The 19,049-nt window shown below is 40.0% G+C and overlaps 2 protein-coding genes and 1 long non-coding RNA gene across 4 annotated transcripts in view; 1 reads left to right on the top strand and 2 right to left on the bottom strand.

The window, feature by feature from the left end:
- Positions 1-2,530, bottom strand: part of LOC116435194 (guanylate cyclase 32E) — a 58,703-nt gene extending 56,173 nt beyond the window's left edge. For both annotated transcript variants that reach the window (XR_012999722.1, XM_031994512.2), the window contains exon 1: positions 1,889-2,530. The gene's annotated coding sequence lies outside the window, so the exon portion shown is untranslated. The remainder of the gene's footprint in view (positions 1-1,888) is intronic.
- Positions 1-19,049, top strand: part of LOC143175089 (uncharacterized) — a 199,028-nt gene that overhangs the window by 34,777 nt on the left and 145,202 nt on the right. The gene's annotated exons all lie outside the window — the stretch shown is intronic.
- The window catches only part of LOC116435196 (somatostatin receptor type 2), a 127,809-nt gene continuing 126,984 nt past the window's right edge, over positions 18,225-19,049 (bottom strand). Inside the window, exon 3 of the transcript XR_012999723.1 lies at positions 18,225-18,370. The gene's annotated coding sequence lies outside the window, so the exon portion shown is untranslated. The remainder of the gene's footprint in view (positions 18,371-19,049) is intronic.

The raw sequence follows: 19,049 nt of genomic DNA, 5'->3' as shown, positions 1-19,049 counted from the left end.
GCGGTCATCGGAATTAAAACGCGCTCCTTACGTTTTTATTTATCTTTCAGGGTAATCAGGGGATAATTCATTCCCGAAGCATCCGTTGTGAACGAAAGGACCGAAGCCGTAAAATTAAGAGGATTTACTTTCCGGTGTAATTCATGTATTAATCGAACAACGTACACTGTACGCTGTTATTATGTAAACAGCTTAAGTCAAAATTCGTTATGTAAACCCCAATCTTTTAACGATTCAGGAACGCGTCGTGTTTCCGCGGTTATCGCGATACTATCTGATGTCTCTCGAGAAATCAGAGGCGAGGCATCTTAATTATCCATTGCATCGGTTTCCCCTAGATCCCCCGAAAACACACAGAGCTTTGCAAAAAAAGGTTGCTACGTAAATAATTTCAATTAACGGAGGTGACGAGGCGGAACTCTCGGTCGGAAAGACGGAGAATTACCCGTGTTCAATTTACGAAAACAATTTTTCTCCCCTCGTAAACGTCATCCGAGTGAGCCTCGAAGTCGGTTAATGCGTTCCCGAACCAGTCAGCAGCGGGAGAGAGAAAAAGCCGGGCGTGGTATCTTTCGGAGTGCGGACCTCTTCGCTTCTCTGACACCTTTCTCGATAAAAGTTTAATCACGTTGGTCGATCGCGTACGGCCAGTGACAGGTGCCGCCTCGGCGAATTTCGAGATTCTCGGGCTCGGATTGGAGTTGTTGCGAAGGCGGGCAGCGTGACTACCGAGGCGTTTTCGCTCCCGAGATCTCCCTAACGTGATTTATCGGGCCAAGTTTCGGTCGGCACGTGGCAACAGTTGCGCCCGCGCCAGTCATTCACAAACGGCCCGGCAGCCAGCCACTAGAATCCTTTCCCTCCGCTGTGTCCCCGATCTCCTTTCCTATTCTCTTTTTTCTCCCTTTTTCTCCGCCGCCTCTCTTCTTCCCTTTCTTTCCTTTATTTCTGCCAGCTTATAAGCCAGCCCGGATCGTAGGTCTTGCTTCTCTATTTTCTGTTCCGAATGTCGAAGCGACTCTCGTTTCGCCTGTTCGCCGCCTCGAACCCGATTGCTGCTTTTGACCCACTTTAATGGCATTTACGGGTCGCCCCGAAGTTTTCGGAGTTTCCAAGGGAAAACGGCCGATTGTGCACAGACCGGAACGGTTACGAGCCCTTCCGGCGACATTCTCGTGCTTACTGCTGCTGGTTTCCGATAGGGAGGTAAAATATTGTTGCCCTTTTATAGCGTAATCGGGCGATTTGGTTGACACGAATCGGTGCTGGTGAGTGATGGAAAAATAGTTGTACTGATTCTTGCTTTATACAGTGTCGTGTTAACCGTTTGTTTTATGAGATTGTGATAGAGTTGCGACAAAATGTTTGAACAGAGGTTAGCAATCACAAATATTACTTGAATTGAATTAAACCTTATTTTCTTATTATCGGTTTTTAATCATAAGGCGAACATAGAATTCTTCTTGCTTTCTTGTAAATTATTAATGATAAAATAGTTAAAGCGAATGCAATTGCGAAAGAAATCATAGGGTAATGGTGCAATTAGATGCAGTCGACGCAATGAAATTAGACTAGTTATTTCAAGACTGAAAAGAATTAAAAAATGAAAACTTGCAAGTAACGTTTCCTTTCAATATCTCGTTGTGTCAACCATGCACAACTGACTCAGGTATATAAAATTAGCTATTAGCACTAAATGAAATACACTCGGTTCTACATAAAATAAAAAGGTTACAAGTACTTTCGCAGCTATCTAAAAGAAAACACACAAATCTCAGAACAATAGTACCAATTGTTTTCCAAAAAGAAACTGTTTGGTAAACTTTCAAAAATCCTCGACAACCAATTCGAAGGGAATCGGAGCGAACGCACCGACTGCAGCCCTTACCTTGGTCGTCTTGTTTCCGATCAACAACGCAGCGGAGACGTCAGCCGTCCTCAGAAACTCTCGAACACCGGCGGGCAGACCGATACCAGCAGTCTCATTCTCCGCGAGGCAGCGCGCGGCGGTGCGATGGACCAGAAGCGGCGGGCCGATCGCGATAACACACCGACCGCGGAAGAAATTAAAGCATTCCAGCGGCGAGCGAGCGAGCGAGCCTAGAGTGCAACGATTGAAATTCGCGAGCGGCGTTTCCGTGAGAGAATGCGGCCCGTAATCGGTGCGGCGAATCGGAGTAACGAAAACGCCGCGGCCAGCCAACGTCTCCCGTCTAGTTCACGCGCATTTCGCGTCAATCGACTCTCCCACGCGAGAACTGCCCGTCCAAACAAAAATAAAAACCGAAAATCCTCGTTAACGTCCACTGCTCGGACCTATCGTGGATTTCTTTCTTTCGAACAGTTTCTCGGTTGTCAAGGTGATCTGATGCTGAAGAAGAACGCTATAAATACGGGGCAATAGGCGAGCGTCGAAAAGCGTGAAATGTTCGAAATTCAAACGACCGTCCCGCGCCGGTGCGAGGAGAACGACGTGAGACCGGCGGTCGACAGTGATCGTGGGCGCGCGCGGCCAGACTGAGTTCTCTCTGCTCGTCCTCTTTCCCTCGCAGCTCGTACGTCGAGCGTCGTCGCCGTCAGCGTCGTCGTCCCATTCACAGTCTCGTGTTCCGCCCGACGTGCCCGCCTGGCGCATGAGCACTAGCCCGCGAAAACGTGTTTGAAAAAGAGGGAGGGCGCGGAACTCGGCCACGCTTTTCCCGGTTTAATTGAAACGCGAACCTTTACGACTGAATGAACCACCTTTCGTTCGCAAGGATTCTTATGATAGTTCTTTGAGGACGGTTGGTCGATACACTTGCGATGTTTGCGAGATCGTTCGTATATTGTAACACTAACTTGTAGAAGTTCTTTGTGTATTTGGAATGAAGCAGGGAGGATTGTATAAGTTAATTTGAGTTAGATTGGTATAAATGTATGTATCCTCAGTTCTGCGATTGTTTATGGTTTGCGTAGAATTCATTGATCCGTTCAACGAAAGTACAGTTTGGAATTATTTTTACATTCTACCTCGACTGTCATAGTCGTGTTTTAATAATGGTTATGAATAAATGGAATTAACCCGCGGAAATGGTTTTGCAGGTCTAAAAGCAGCCTTCAGCTACAGTTCCTCCCCAAGGAGTCTCCTATAAACCAGCCCAAAGCAATATTTACATTCAATTATTATAATATACAAACACCGACGTTAACGATAAACAACTGCATTCGGTACACAATCCCTTAAGGAACAATGAACCTGTATTTCGAAAATCCATTTTAGTTCTACAGTGAACAGATTTCTCTTCTAACTAAAATAAAGCATCGCTCGTTTATACCAGAGTTTTAAAATACCAATGGTAACTGGTATCTAAGAATCTTGGAATATTTATTTCAATATTAGACGAAAGTATATGCTCGCTTAAGGTACAGAGGTACAATTTCTTTCTAATTTAACTCTCTAACCGTACTGATTTTCTAATCGACTCTCATAATGCATATAAAAGCATCTAAGATTGCTAGCAGCAAGTTCAATCTACTTACGATAATAATAAAATAACATAGAAGCGTGAGCACTTCCACAAGTTGCTATTAGAAAAGAATATCACAAATTACTTTCTAGGTGTACCTTTAGATTTTCCTTGGTCGCTAGGATCGAAAAAGGTTGTGGAGTTCGCTCGGAGCACCAGAGATTCTGTCAGCTGCAAATAAGACTGTCCGTTACGAGCAAGCTGCGAGCAGGGAAGAGAAGTCGGCCCATTCTTGACCGTCCTCGCGTTTACGAGCACCGGAAGCGCATAGAAGCGAAAATCCCGCCAGAGAACGTACCCGGAAACGTACCCAATCCCGCGAGAGTCGCCACGTTCCCATCGACGCGGATTCTTTGGTTCCCACTGAATGGTACAGTAGAATCTTGATTAGCCAAGTTACTATGTTTCGCTATCTAGATTGTTCAAAATCTTGGTTACTCACACACAATAATTTTACCGGAATATGTACAGAAGTTAACACATTTAGCAATCAAGTTGATATATTTTCCGGAAATTTAAATAGCTTGAAAAGCTCTGCGAAAAACTAATTGCTGAGTGAAATTTCAGATTTAAAATTTAATTTCGTTTTTGCTTATTACTTTATTATCTATTGTATTATATTGAAATACTCTTGCTTTGTAAACTCCTTACCCTTCATTTATATCACTTCCTTTTTTGTACTAAATGGCATCTGTCCGTTAAATGAATAAATGAAAATGAAAACTTAGATTCGCAAATTATATCTTAAGGTTATACGAATAAATTTTGCAAATCTCTATTTATCTGTTAGTCGCCTAATTAAATTGAATAATCGAGGTTCTACTGTATATGGAACAACAGTTCTCGATTTTACCAATCATGGTTTTGCATTACTCATGAGAATTACAAATTTGTAACTTCTTTTATAGATTACAGAATGTTTTGTTTATTTGCGGTAACCGATGGAAACTGAATTTAATTTTTAACTTCCTCGTTTTAGCATTGACTTTTCAGGACGTTGATTTCGATTATTCATGGCCGAAATTGTTAGCTTTTTGAATTTATCAGTTTCTCTAACCACATTCACTGTTTATATTTGGCATTTGTTCTTCTGCATTCTCCATATTAACATCTACTGGAAGAATTCTCATTGAAAGTATTATTTTTCAACGTACCTTCAAAATAAAAGTTTCAATTTACGTTTACATCTTTAATTTAACAGCTCTTCCTCCCTAATTCAGTTTTGTTAATCCTAGATCGCAAAGCTATATTGTTTTTACTAATATTTTTTTATATCGTATCAAAATTACGTAGGAAAGATAAACTTTGGTACTTCTTTTCCAAATTAATGAGACAGAGAATATAAATAAATTAGACTATATAATAATATAATAAATTAAACTACATCGGTAATAGATAAATTAGATATACGTAACATGTTACATTTATATTGTATTAGAATAATAGATAAATTAAACTACATAGATAATAGGTAATAGTTAAACTATGCAAGTAGCGATCTTTACCAGAAACATAAGCTCCGTGAACGGCAAGGTTTTATTGTATTCCTGGCCATCTGGAACCGTAAATCTCTCATCATGCCGTTGAGAGACCGACGACGATATTTTTCGACCAGACGACCTCGCACTGTACATTTTAGCCCTGCATAAAAATCCACTCTTTACGGGGCTGCCTCGCAAATGAGACGCGATCAAGGAGTATCGTCGCGAAATTTCTGCGCGCGACGAAAGCCTGACGGGAATAATGGTAATTTCGCGCTCCTCGTGGCACGCTCTCGCCATTTTAATCTGGGCCTGCCTGCTGCAAAATTCTTTCATATGTTGCAATTTTCGTCTTGGCTCCATGTTTAGCGTGATAACCAGTGGCCTACTTTATTATGCAGCAAATGTAAACTGTTTAAAGGAAAATATGAGGTATTAGTATATATAGAGGTATTATTATCGTAAAAACGATAATAACCCAAAATGAAGAAAGATGTTTTGAATTTGAACTATTTATGTCTCTATTTACTTACGAGAAGACTATAAGCTCAATTAACAAATGTCTTCTTTATGTTCGACGAAAAATCGAATTGATTTAATCTTCAGATAATTTTTCACGCCAAGGAAATTGTAAACAACGAGCATTCTGTTTGAAATATACGCTCAAATATATTCTCCCACTTTCCCGAAGCTTCCGAAGTGAATCTAAAGCCTATAGCGTGGGCTGAGCATTATACGCGTGCTAGGAACAAACAAATCCTTGCGCCTGGAGATTACAGGTGAAATATTCGCGTGCTCAGCGTCACATATTTCCAGAGTTCAAAAAGTCCAGCCTTCAGGGTATGAGTTGCGAATATGAAATTATGTCTACTTCCGGTCCCCGATGTACCATTAAGCATCGTTTTCAAAAAAAGTCAACTGAAACAACTCTATCTTCCAGTTGCACTGCTAAAATCGTACTTCTGTAGTCGAAGAACACGTAGAAATTGATAAACATGCTATAACTTTTCTTCATTTTATTACATTTTCAGTCCGTTTGTATCGGCAACCGGATTATCCCATTTATGCATCGCATTACATCATCTGCAGTAACGCAAGATGAAAATTGAATATTTCAGAAAATATTAATGAACTCCATTTCTCATTTCGAACACCCATCGCAAATGTATAATGATTGTCCCAAGAGAGGAAGACCGATTACAATAATTATTATTTTAAAATGAAAGCGGTCTGCAACGAACGTTGGTGGTCCACGGGTATCGCTTGATCGGCCAGTCGGAAAATATTAAAATGCACTTAACGTCTCCAAACACATTGTCACACGCGATACCGTATTGTGGAGGCCCGGTGTAAATGGGTAATGATTGTGTCTGTAATGAAGACCGATTATTATAATTATTGTTTTAAAAACGAAAGCGACCCGCGCCGTGAACGGAGGTGGTCCTCGAGATGTTCGATCGATTGATGGATCGATCGATGAGCTGCACACGAAATTTTCAGCCGGTCTGTCCACGAAAAACTTGTCACCGGTATGAAAACCAAAAAACGATCGATGATCGAGCACCGGTCGGTCGCTCTCTCACGCGCGCGCAACGATCGATAGATCGTGATCGTGGAAGGGGAGAAAGGCGGCGGCGTACGGCACTGAGGCGGATAACCCTCTTTTTTTCGCGTCGTCCGACGATTACGCATTACGCAAGCGCGTAAGAACGCGCGGAACTCGCGCGTGACTTGCTTTGGAGAAAGGTACATACTTCTACGTACAAAGACAAACAAAACCATGATCGCGTCGCGTCTCGTCGCGTCGTGTCACCGCCGCGCCGCTTTATCGACGCTGCGTTTCTTCGAACTCATACGTAAAGCGTTACAGTTAGAAACGACATCGGGTAAACATCGGTTAACCCATTCGAGAGCAGGGTATTTTAAAAAGACCGTTCCAAAGTGTTTAAAATTGGTAGAAAAAAATGGTTACTTTTAATATTAAATTAGTAAATTTATAAAGGTAAATGGAATTTGAGGGGGTTCAGTCTCAATTTATATATGAATGTTTAATTACAGAGATTTTTAGAATTTCTCTTTGGTTTAGATTGAGAATTTAGAATGAATATTTGTTGTCTCATGAAAACTTATTTTGAGGACTCGACTTGAAACCGATATATGTTTTTTCAGAGCAGTAAGTTTTACTTTATTTCTGTGTGTGATTGGAGTTTTAAGTAATATATTATTCACCTGATATGTAATTCGTCTCTAGTGGGTTAACTCGTATTATGATTTTTTTTACATCCGTGCTCGATGAACGTATTTTGTCGTGAATAATTGACTAAACAAACAAAAGACTTTATGTTTATTCTATGTCTACGTTTACTTTATACACGACTGATAACAGACAAGTAATATTCGATGTATGGCCAAAGAAATAAGTAACATTCAAATTTGTCAAATTCAGTTTAAAATTTTCATTGCAATCTGACACGATATTATAAGACAAGCAAGGGAAGCTTATAAATCTAAATGTTGATATATATTCGAATTAAATTAAATACTATTTTTCTATTATCAAGCTAATTTTTGAAGCAGTTAAGATAATCTTTCCAAGAACATTCATAAAAAATGTCATAAGACAAAGCGTTAACATTCGTATTTTCTTAACCAAAATTTTAACTTCATAATTAACTTACATCCCGAAAATTGTGCTAACTACAATCAACGGCAAGTCACAAGGGATCAACGTAGTCAAAAATTTCACAGAGAGAACCAAGTGACGATCGATCGGTCCTCTCAAAATCTCCTGTTCATCAAAAGGAGAAACATTGAACCGGTTATATTTAATTTCTAATTACCCCGCGAAGGTTCACGTAATTTTCCACGAGAGTCGTCTCGCAAGAGAAGAATGGCTAATTACAAATTCCATCTCGGGTGTGTATATAACAACGTCGGTAAATATTGGCTACAGGCGAAACGAGAGAAAAAAGTCAATCATCCGGCGGGTGTGAAAGTTTTCTCGAGATTAGCCGGACGCTGTTTCACGGTCGATCAAGGCTGAACACCGCATTTAACATGACAATAGTCGTCGTCGTCGTCTCGACGACGCGTAGAGCCGACGATTTTTTTCCGCGTCCTCGGCGCTCCGTCGTGCATCATTATCGCACGACCCAGTTTTCCGCGCGGTTAATTAAATCTTTTTGCCCGGGCTGATCGATCGAAATCGGGCCGCGAGGTGGGACCAGCCATTAAACGCTCGTTATGCCTCGTTTTCGAGCCGATAGGCGCCCGCCACACCGCGCCGAAAACGCAAAAAGAATCACGGCATAATTGCCCGACCGCCGTCCCCTTCTCTCGCTGTCTCGTTACATCGGTGACAATGCGATGATCATCGTCGCCCATCGCAGGTTTATTTGTCTGCGGCAATCGTTAAAGCAGCTTATTATGTTTTGTATAATTTATTTCGACAGCAGCTGGTTTCTTTATTTTTTAACCGAGTTGGGCTCGAAGAGAAACTTTCGATTTTGTTTCTCGTAGATAACTCTTGCAACGCATCGCGATTGTAAGATGATCGTTGATGATACGGTTTTTAAACAACCATGTATTCGTTTAATGTATGCAGTGTCTTTATCCGCATTCTAAAAATTTAGAATAATAAATCATTGTCCCGCCATGGAAATAATGTCTTATGAAAGTTTGTTAAAACGTTAACTGGAATGAAATTTTAATTGTTTTATGTAAAGCTTATACTTTCGTAGTGAAGATAAATAGGATTAATTATTAATTATCTGGCATCGCAATGCTTACATTGCACTATTACCAACTTACGTTGTTAAACAGTTTTATTCAAGAACAATTACCATACATATAATAATTGTTTCCGAGTAAATCAAAAGTGTTGATCATCAGTGACCACTACGGAACTCAATATGTTAAGTATCAATTTTCTTATCTCTCATTCATTATTTCTGTCGAAATAAAGATTTTCTGTCCCCTGCCAAAGTGTGTGCAATCAATTTCCCCGGCGCAGGACATCCCGATTCCGTCATTCATCTAACTGCAACCTCGATAAAGATATATTAACATCTGTCGATCGTCGCGTTACCCCATCAATCTTTCCCCAAACGACCGCACCTATAACCATAGGTGTATCATTCCGCGCAACAGTTTATCAGTATTATTTCATAAAGTAAATTCGTCAACTCCATATAGATCGATGAGACATATAAGGCATTCTCCAGAATTAAAAATCAACTGGGGTACCGATAAATCCTCCGGTAATGTTCCTTCCCGTGTGTCGTGTACCGTCTTTGCCCGCGATGAAGTAATTATTAATCAACGGTAACTGGCCATCGCCGTCGTAAATCCGCGCGCGCGTTTCGCGTTACACACGGCCAACGTAATTTTCGTTCATCCGGTTGGCCAACTGCTCTGTGAAAACTACATCGATGCTTCGGTCGCTTGTGAAATCCGTTTCATCGTGGAACTCTTAAGCGAGGAAAGAATCCTTACGAATCAGTCACCCGATGGGAACATTATTTTCGAATACAGAGGTATATAAAGTATTAGAAAATACTTATCCGTCTGTATCATAATGTTTTTATTGCATTCGCTTTTTATATCATATCCGCGTATAGATAATACATATGTAGCGTAATTAAGTTATAGGTCATTATAGGTAATAGAGGTCATAAAATCGTTTTAATAACGAAACAGAAACAGAAATGTCAACACTTTTCATAGAGATTGCTCTCTCAACCTTCTTGCATCTTATCTTATATTATTCTTATCCACAGAATTCAGTTTATTCCATAGACCACCAAGAAAATTCGTTCTTAAATTTGTACAAAAAATATAAACATCGTTTAATTATTTAGACTACATTGTTTAAGTATCTTTACGTCGATTTATTCTTCGAAAATAAAGAATTTACTCAAAAATATAATACTAATACGTAGATAAATACAAACATTTTGGTTGTCAAACAGTAAGTTAACCCTTATGTTACCAACCGAAATGCTTTGTTCAAACAACAGTATGAAAACTGTTTGCATGAATTTTTCATTTCCATTTCGAAAATCAAGTTAAAAGTGTTTTAAAACTGGAGATTCGAAGCACTTTGGTCAAACCTTTACGAGGACGTAACAGATGGCGTACAGAAATATATAAAAATAAGTATCTGATTGTTAACATGAAAGGCAGCATCCTCTCATAGACGTCGCCGCTGTTTCGCAGACTCATTGCAATTGCGGGATAAAGTTGTCGCAGTCGTAAAAATAAATAAAGACGCGGGCGGCAATGGCAGGCTGGTTGACGGGTGCCGGGGGATTGGGAGGTGGGGAGGGCGGAAGGGGTCGTAAACTGCGGAGTGTTCTCACGTAAAAGTGGCCGCGTTAATTTCGTTGCACGCGTTAATGCGCACGATCCGAAAATCGCCTTGCTTTTCGATCACTCGTAATTACACCGATTATCCGCGGCGAGCGTGCATGTCCAGCAGAACCTGGGGCATAAATTACGCGCGGGGACCGCAGATACATGCACGGAATCGCTGGCGAATAAAAGGAACCGCGTCGCGTGGAGTACACGGCCGCAGAAAAGTTCCGTACCCTTCCACGACCCGTACTTTCCCGGTCAATTACATCTGCCGCCTCCTTCGTAAGTTGATTATCTTATTTTTCCCTTCGATTGAGAGTGAATCGTGTTCTTTAATTGCCGTAATCAGTATTTCGAAAGAATTGAGCGGAGATTAATTATTTTCAATTTTGAAAGTGAAAATGACATTTTGAACTTTGAGGTGAATTGTTGGAGCTTTTTATTGTGAAATAATTTTGAGAAGATCATTATACAATCTTGTAAAGGAGAATTCTAATCTGTAGTCCTGCATTGTGGCCGAGGTTATTCCAAATGTTTATGTTTTATGCTTTATATTTTTTAATAAAGTGTTTATTATTATAATACTATGCGATTGTATTAATTTTCACTTCTCTATTTGTTTCCCAATATTGTGATTTTTGTGATTTATAATTCTACATGCACCTTTCCTTTCAAGGAATAGACTACAGGAGTTCCATGAATGCAACGGTGAGGAAGAAACTTGTTGTTGCAATGCTTTTTCGAGATCTTGAGACCCATCGAAATTCGTTTCACGTTTGTTCAAATAGCTCGTTTAAGTAGAACAATAGCTTCAATGCGTGTAAAAGATACCGATCTTACGAAGCGCAATTGTCAGTGATCGAATCGAATGTTCCCGCTAAAGAATGCCGGAATAGTCTGCAGGCAACGAAGTTATCGATCTAGTTAAAGCTCGAAAAGACTGTTAAAGGCGCACAAATGACACCTGTTGCTCGGCCAGGCTTGAGAGAATTTCGTGAGGGTGTGTTGCATCGGTTTTCGGCGTGTTCCAACGCTCTTGCCGATATTTCACCTCGATGATTGTTACACGCCGCTCGTCGGTCGGCTCCATAAACGTCGCTCCATGAAAATTACGACGAGACCGTGCAACACCGTAAACAATTATTTTATTTTTCGGATAAAATTTACGCGCATCGCCTGATCTCTGTTCACCCGATCGCTTTTTATTTTCTATGCACGTACCTCTGGTAGATGGATATCACCGTTCGGAGTCTCGTCACAATTGTGCCTTCTCTTCACGTAGTTTCGAAAGTTATTTAATAAGAACCATTCGGAAGATGATAACTTTGAGAAAAGTTTTGCTTCTTTGCTTCTGACTTTCTTGAATGTGCCTCGAGGAGACAGACGTCTCTTTGTTACAGAAGTTCTGAGTAGGTTACAAATGTGTTTTATTTTATTGTTAAAATGCGTTGCATTCTGGAAAGGATCTACGATTATTCTACAAAGTCTAGGAGTAGGTATGAAATGCACAATACTACCGAAATATTAAAACTGTGATGCATTTTTCATTTGAGATGTTAATAAACATTGTAATTTATTAATAGTGTCTTCAAATCGGGTTATCAATTTTTCCAGTTTTTAAATATAAATTGGTAATGACAAATTAGCTTCATTAAACGAAAAATTATGCGCTTAGGAATTAAGTGATTTAGAATTCATATGGTTCCTACAGTATTTATACACTTCGATGAATCCTTTCGACGATATTCATGTCCCGAGTTTTAATTAAAACGTTTAATGATGCCAGATTATCCATGCAAATTAGAGCCATAAAAATTTAATTTCTGGTTCAGTAGTTGGAAATAATTCTGCTAGCTACGAACGTGAAAAAAGATTTAAGCATTTTCAATGGACAGTAGTTGCGTCACAGGCGGCACGTGATATCTTGATCGTTAAGGTTGAAAGAAATAAAGAATAGTGATATATTTCGATGGAAATAACGCGGAATCCTTCGTAGGGGATAAATCTGCCCAGTATCGATGAACCAGCTGTAATTCAGTGGTAATCCTACCGACCAGTGGTAATACAATTAATCAACCATTTTCTAATTAATGGTGGATAAACATTAATTTGTCGAAGTGGTACCATACACATTTGTGCGATCTATTCTATGCTGTGAACGCGTCAATCAAAAGAAATGATCCCTAATTGGTCTAGAGTCTATTGAATAGAGACATTTTATGTTTGGTTATAAAATAAACTTTGATTATCGCCTTCCATTTATATAAAGAACGATATAAAATTATTTACAGTGCACAGAAATAAAAAATATGTTCAGAAACTCATCTGATGACAATCGAATTCTTGAAAGACATGTACGATTAATTGATTTAAAATAGTTAAGCTCCTTATATTCATAAAATTCTTTCAGCATCATTATTGAACAATTTGTGCAAATTTAATGAAAATAAAGTATGAAAATTATATTTTGTTATTGCCTAGGGAAGGTTGAAGCTTTTATTAATAAACGAATAAAAAGACATTATAGGTTGTTATTGACGTAATGTAGTTTCTTTGATAAATTGATAATAGAAGAATGTTTACTACGCCAGAGAAAGATGGCGCCACCGGTCCCGCTGCATGCCATGGACTCCTACTCCCCTATTTTCTCGTACGTGGTTCAGATTAAACTCGATAGCACGCTTCGAGGAAATAAAATATATATTAACTGATAAAAACATCTTCATTTAAACCTAGCAAATTACTTTCAAAAATAATTTTATAATTCCCAGTTATTTAATAATTACATAACATCACTATATTAATGATCATAATTAATTGGATTATATCGCAATGTCCATACGAAAATCCCTGACTCAACATCCGCGACTAAATTTCCTTTAAATCGCATAGCTTCATTAGCATTCCAATGTTGGACATTATTCGAATAAAACTTTATTTAAATAACAGTAAGCAATAAATAATTATTCGCCATCCGGTTATGTCATTATTTAACTCACTCGTTATTTGTGTGGGGAACCTTTATTCGTTATTTACTATTCATTATTTCTTATTTGCATTTACAAATTCAGCTGATAAGAAAACATTACCATTTAGGTTTTTTATATTATCATATGTAGAGTTGGACAACATTTATTCAAACCAGCAAATAAAAGGTGATGAATAATCATTCCCTATGAATGATGAATAAATTAATTACCCGTTATTCGCAAATAACGATTAATTGAATGTATTCGTTAATCTTATTTAGATTGAATAACTTCTGCCCAACAGTGTAGCGTTCTGCGAAATAATGATCCATCAGCGTGGAAACGTCATGTTCCCGACCCATTTTTCCTTATTCGATGCAATCGGGCTTATCATTTAATGCAATACAGGATCGGAACGGCCGGAAACGGGGAAAAGAAACGGGAAATACCTAGGGTGGCGGAGGGACGGGAAAACAGTGGACGCGTGATAAGCTCTAATTTGCATAACGCAATGCATCGCGGCGTTCTCCGAAGTTCTATTTGCGGCACGGTTCCAATGGGACCCGCGGAATCGATCGACGGTCTGCGAAAGTGATAATTGCCGGGAGGCATATCACGCGCGCGATATCAAACGCCGGCCCGCCGATAACGAATCTAATAAGAGATGCCGGGATTAAATCCGCTCTTTTTCGTCGGGGACCGCGGGATTCACGGTCGGTCGGGGCCGATCGATCGTTTTGAATTATTCCTGCGACTGTGCTTTCACGCGTGTGTGGTTTAGAAAGGACAAACGAGCACGATCTAAATGCTAAATAATACCCGGACAGACTATAAGCAGCACAATAGAAGCTGCACAATAAAATAGTAAAATGCCTTTTTCCGAAGTTGAATCTAATTTTTATTAAGTTTATTCTGGTTGCTAAGGAAAATATTTTTGGAAGTTATATTTCTCTTTTGGAAGAATAAGTATGAGCCATTTGTGGACAGGATTGTTACAGGAAATGAAAAATATAGTATCTGTGGTAACTAAACATTGAGGACAATGGTTCCATCTTGGAGACCAAGAAAAATCTCCAACAAAAATCGTTTCGAAAAAGCTTCTCTAAAACGAAATAGCACTAAAAAATTTCTCACAAGCAAACTGAATATTTCAGAACATTGCCAGAACATTAGCGACGACCTGAGAGGTATTCCAAGGAATCACTTCGTCTCGTTTCCCTTTACCGCAATTCCACCCATTATTTCCCATGCTTCTCTTCTACCCCCTTAACCCTAATCCCGTCAGTACACACAAGCAAGCGTCGTCCACTTTTAATGTCCATCGCGTGAGCCAGTAAACTATCCCCGAAAATTAGACCGATTTGTGTCAAACCTTCGAGCGAAATGGGGTGAATATAATTGTTTAAACGAATATCTATAGCGATAACTTGTAATTAGAGAGAGTCTCCTCGACGAGGGAAGCCGCTGGATTTTTCGAGCAGCGCCCCCGTTCGACGGTTGAACGACGGTCGCAATTAGAAAGCCTCTGCGGGGCGCGCGGTCACGGCAAATTAGCGGACGAGGTGAGACTCGTTAATTAATTATGCATACCCTCTTTCTCTATTCGATTCGTCCCATCGACTAGTCGGCCTCCGCGACCCCTGACAGGACGGGATGCGGCCGGCGGTGGCTGGTGGCGGGTAATTGGAAATCAATACTCGTACCCAACCCTCGAAACATTCTTGCCTTGACGAAAAAGCGATCGTGACCCTTCTTCAGCCACGAAGAAGCTCCCTCTCTCAGGAGGAGAGGCTAGGCTCACGGACCAGGCCTCATTATCTCGTTTTTGCCGCGCCGACCGACCCTCCTTTACTCTGTTTCACTTCATCCCCTTTTACGTAACTTTCGAAAGATAAAGAGAAAGGGAAAGGAGAAGACGTGTGATCGATTTCTGCGGGTAATTCGGCAAGAAAGTGAACGAAGAAATTAATCGTCCCTTTCGCGGTATCTTGCGCTGTTAGCTAGGGGAACTTCCGTTTGGATAGATTTTTCTTAGAGACTCCCTCGTTTGAAGAATTGTAAGGAAGCGACGCTACGACTTCCGGAATGGATGGAGGTTTCAGGATTTCCTGGGGTGGCCCCCGCATTTTCAAAAGCTCGTGCTCGGGATAGCTTAACGGTGCCCTTTACGCGAACGGTTTCCTGGATCGGCTAGCGCCGGATCTTTTATTACTTCTTTCACCGTTGAGAAAGCGTTTCGATCGGGCGATCCTCCTCTAAAACCCGGCCTCCCTCTGTCCTTTTACGATCCACCGGTTTTATCGCGGCGGGAAGAGAATTTACACCGTAAAAAAATTAATATGGATAAGTTCCGAGGATTTTTAAAAGCCACCGCCGCTTTACGAACCGTTATTATTTCGCTCGATTTTACGGCGCCGCTTGTGAACGCGGATATCGACAGCGTTGCACGACAAACTGGGAAACGATGGGCGAAACATGAAAGTAATTTATCTAGAGGAAAGTAAATGTAAATTACGAAACTGGCATCTGTTCGTTTGACGGAAACGTAATTAATTAACCCTCGATTTTTCAATAAGGATTAAAGCAATAAGCTTATTATATATTTAAAGTACATGGTCATTAAAGTTGCCAGTACGTTAAAGGTAAAACCTTTAAATCACCGATATTTCCAAATAAAAGTGAAATACTTATCTTCGGTAACGGAAGAAGGAGAAGCAATTTTCGTGAGAATATTCTCTCGCGGGTAACGAACTTGTTTGACTCTGCGAACGCTGTCTAACATTGAAAATCGGTTAGCAAATGATGTGCGAGTCGTATTACCGTGGCGAAATTTCGCCGTCGTTGAAACGCGCGTCACGTCGCGTGTTCGATCGAAAGTCGATCCGCGCTAGGCTGTCAGCCGCTCCCGGTTAATACAATGAAAATCATGGCCGGGAAGATTGTCCTCGTGTCGTTGTGAATCTTTAGCGTGTAATCGCGCCAGATTGCGCGTCGCTCCTTGTTTCCCGCTTCTTTCATCTCCTCGCTCCTGTCGTCGAGGCGAGGGGACGATGGATGTTACGGGGCTGCTTCATATCGCCCTCGAAATCCCTGGATTTCTTCCCGACTGCTAATATCAACTTTATTCGAGACTTCGCCGGACGGAATACGTTTTTGTTCGCGAACAAAGTTTGACGGTTTAATAAGCGAGTTCAGGCCTCGCCGGTATACGGCCAGGAACTTCCAGCTTCGTCATGAAATTCGCCGGGCACCGCGAGTTAGGCGGCTTCCTAATTAAACTTATTAAAGAGGAGAACAGACGCGACAGCGAGGGGCGTGTCGTCAACGACGAATTCGAAAAACGTGGACGAGGTGCGACGTTCACGGGTGAGATGGATCTGCGCACAATGATCTACAGAGTGTATCGTTTGAGTTTCTATCGTTTTGTAGGCATTTCTAATAATCCTACGAAAAAATGTTTGCAACAAAGGTTAATTAGTATTTACTTTCATACAAATTGCAACTATTATACATGATTGTTTTTTTTAATAAAAACTTAAGATCTTAATTTTTTTTAATGACATGTATGTTTGATTCAGTACAGTATATCTAATGAGATGAGGTAGTAAACATAAACAAAACATTCATAAACTAAGTACAGATACAGATCTAGATTCTTCATATTCTTGGTTATTCTCAAACTCAATAAATTGCTTTTTAGATTATGGCACATGGTGTATAAACGTTTATAATTCAATTATATAATAATCTCACCATAAAATTGCTATAATTTTATGGATTCGAGTTTAGTTACGTTCAATGTAAGACGCAGAAATACATAGAAAATAGTATCGCGATCAATAAGGGAATGATTTTGGAATTGTTTCTTCCTAATCCGACAATCTAGATCACTATGCGCCAGTCCTGCCACAGAATGGAAAGCAGCCTTTTAATTAGCCCATGACACAATGGAACGACGCAAGAAGCTGATCGATGGAGAGGAGTGGATTAATATCGGCTACAATTCCGGTGCTGGCACGCGCGCGCGAGCGAGTGGCTATGCGCCGCGTGTAATTACGTTTAAAAGCGTGCTTTTGTCTGATTAAACTCGCGGCAAAGCGGATGTGTTCCACGCACGGCAACCGAGCAATTAATTATACGCGCCGAAAAGCAGGCTAGTCGCTCGGAATAATGTCGACTCCCTTTTTCCAACAGGCGCAAACCCATTGCTACTGTTGGGAATCAGAGACGAGCATGTTGTTTCGTTGGTGTATGCCATTTTGACTTCCAGATTTTTTAATTCGAGATTAATGCAAAATGTATTTTTCTGCTCATTTGCATTTTACGCGATGTTTCTTCATTATGAAACTGCAGACTTTTTACATTTTGAGTGTCAAGCGTAAAATTTTGGAAATGAAGAAGTACGTTTACTTTCCTACCTGTTATGTAAAGCAAAAATATCGTAGAAAACAATTGCTTATGCAAGTGAAAGTGGAAGCTTTATACTTTATTGTGAACGTAAGCAGAATGTTGTGCGATTTCTTATTATAATATTACAAGTGTTCAAAAATCGGTCATTTTTCAATTACAATGTAGTGATTCTTTAATTTCTTGGAGGAGTGTACATTTATTATGTTTAAAAAATGAAATTTTATTAATGTATTCAACGTATATACAAGAAAAATACAAAAATGGTTGCTGTTTGAATAGTTAAAGCCCATTTCCAGAAGACAGAGTCCCAACGCAAAGTTATGCGTCTCTCACTACTGGTAAATGGCACAAACTATTAAGAAATATATAATTGTATAAGTATTTCTCTATTCATACGTGAATATTTATACATATTAACTGTAACACTAGAAAAGTTGAGGGTGTACTAAGAACTAAGGTACCACTAAAAATCGAAGAAGCAAAATCTCAGAAAGCAAGGAAACAGTAAGAATGTAAAGAACTTTATAACATTGATCGCCAACATGTTTTGAACATTTTTATTAGTTAGACTCTTTTCCTGCATGGCTGAATTCGCTTCCGTTCTCTTGGCGCGGTATCGGCTTCCTATTCTGCAACGTCATTTGAATATCTGGAAACAAAACAATTGCATTTGCCCGCCCCCGCTTCGAGGAAACCCGGGGAATCCTATTGCGCCAAGCCGTATTGCCTCTTATACAAATATAAACGGCAGGAAAGTAACGCGAGGAATATTGCCGCGCTGTGAAAATTCCGTGTGGCGTTTCATATTGGTTAAAAAATGTATCGATAAAGAAGAAGGGCGGGTATTTCTTGGCCAATACTCCTTTCATCGTGGAAACTTAGCGATTTCTCCGACTGCCTCGAAATATCTCGTTTCGAAGTTTTTAAAGGAAATCGGCCTCGTGAGCGAAAAGGGACGCGGCAACGAAGTAGATGCTAAAAGGAGCTCAATTTCATTGCATTAAGGTTAACGTTGCTCTCTTCGATTGGCGAATCAGAATCTCGTCTATTCTTCTTTCTCTTCAGTGCATTGTGAAAAACACTCACCTGTGAATTGATGCTTTTGCCTCGAAAATTCAAAGAAAGTTCACTCAAAGGATAACAATTTTACTTTTTTTCGAAAAGAACGGAGTTATATGTATTAAGGTGAACGCTGATCGTTCGACAGTCTTATTAGAATTTCTGTAAAGTGCCCGAGATTTTGATGCACTTTTTCATACCTCCTTCACTGCATCGTTAAAAGAGCATACCTATTTTGTAACGCAAAGTTTTGCGTCGTAAGTTTGCGC

This window comes from Nomia melanderi, chromosome 11 (genome assembly GCF_051020985.1).
Source record: "Nomia melanderi isolate GNS246 chromosome 11, iyNomMela1, whole genome shotgun sequence".
Classification (NCBI taxonomy): domain Eukaryota; kingdom Metazoa; phylum Arthropoda; class Insecta; order Hymenoptera; family Halictidae; genus Nomia; species Nomia melanderi.
This window is presented reverse-complemented; position numbering and strand designations above follow the sequence as displayed.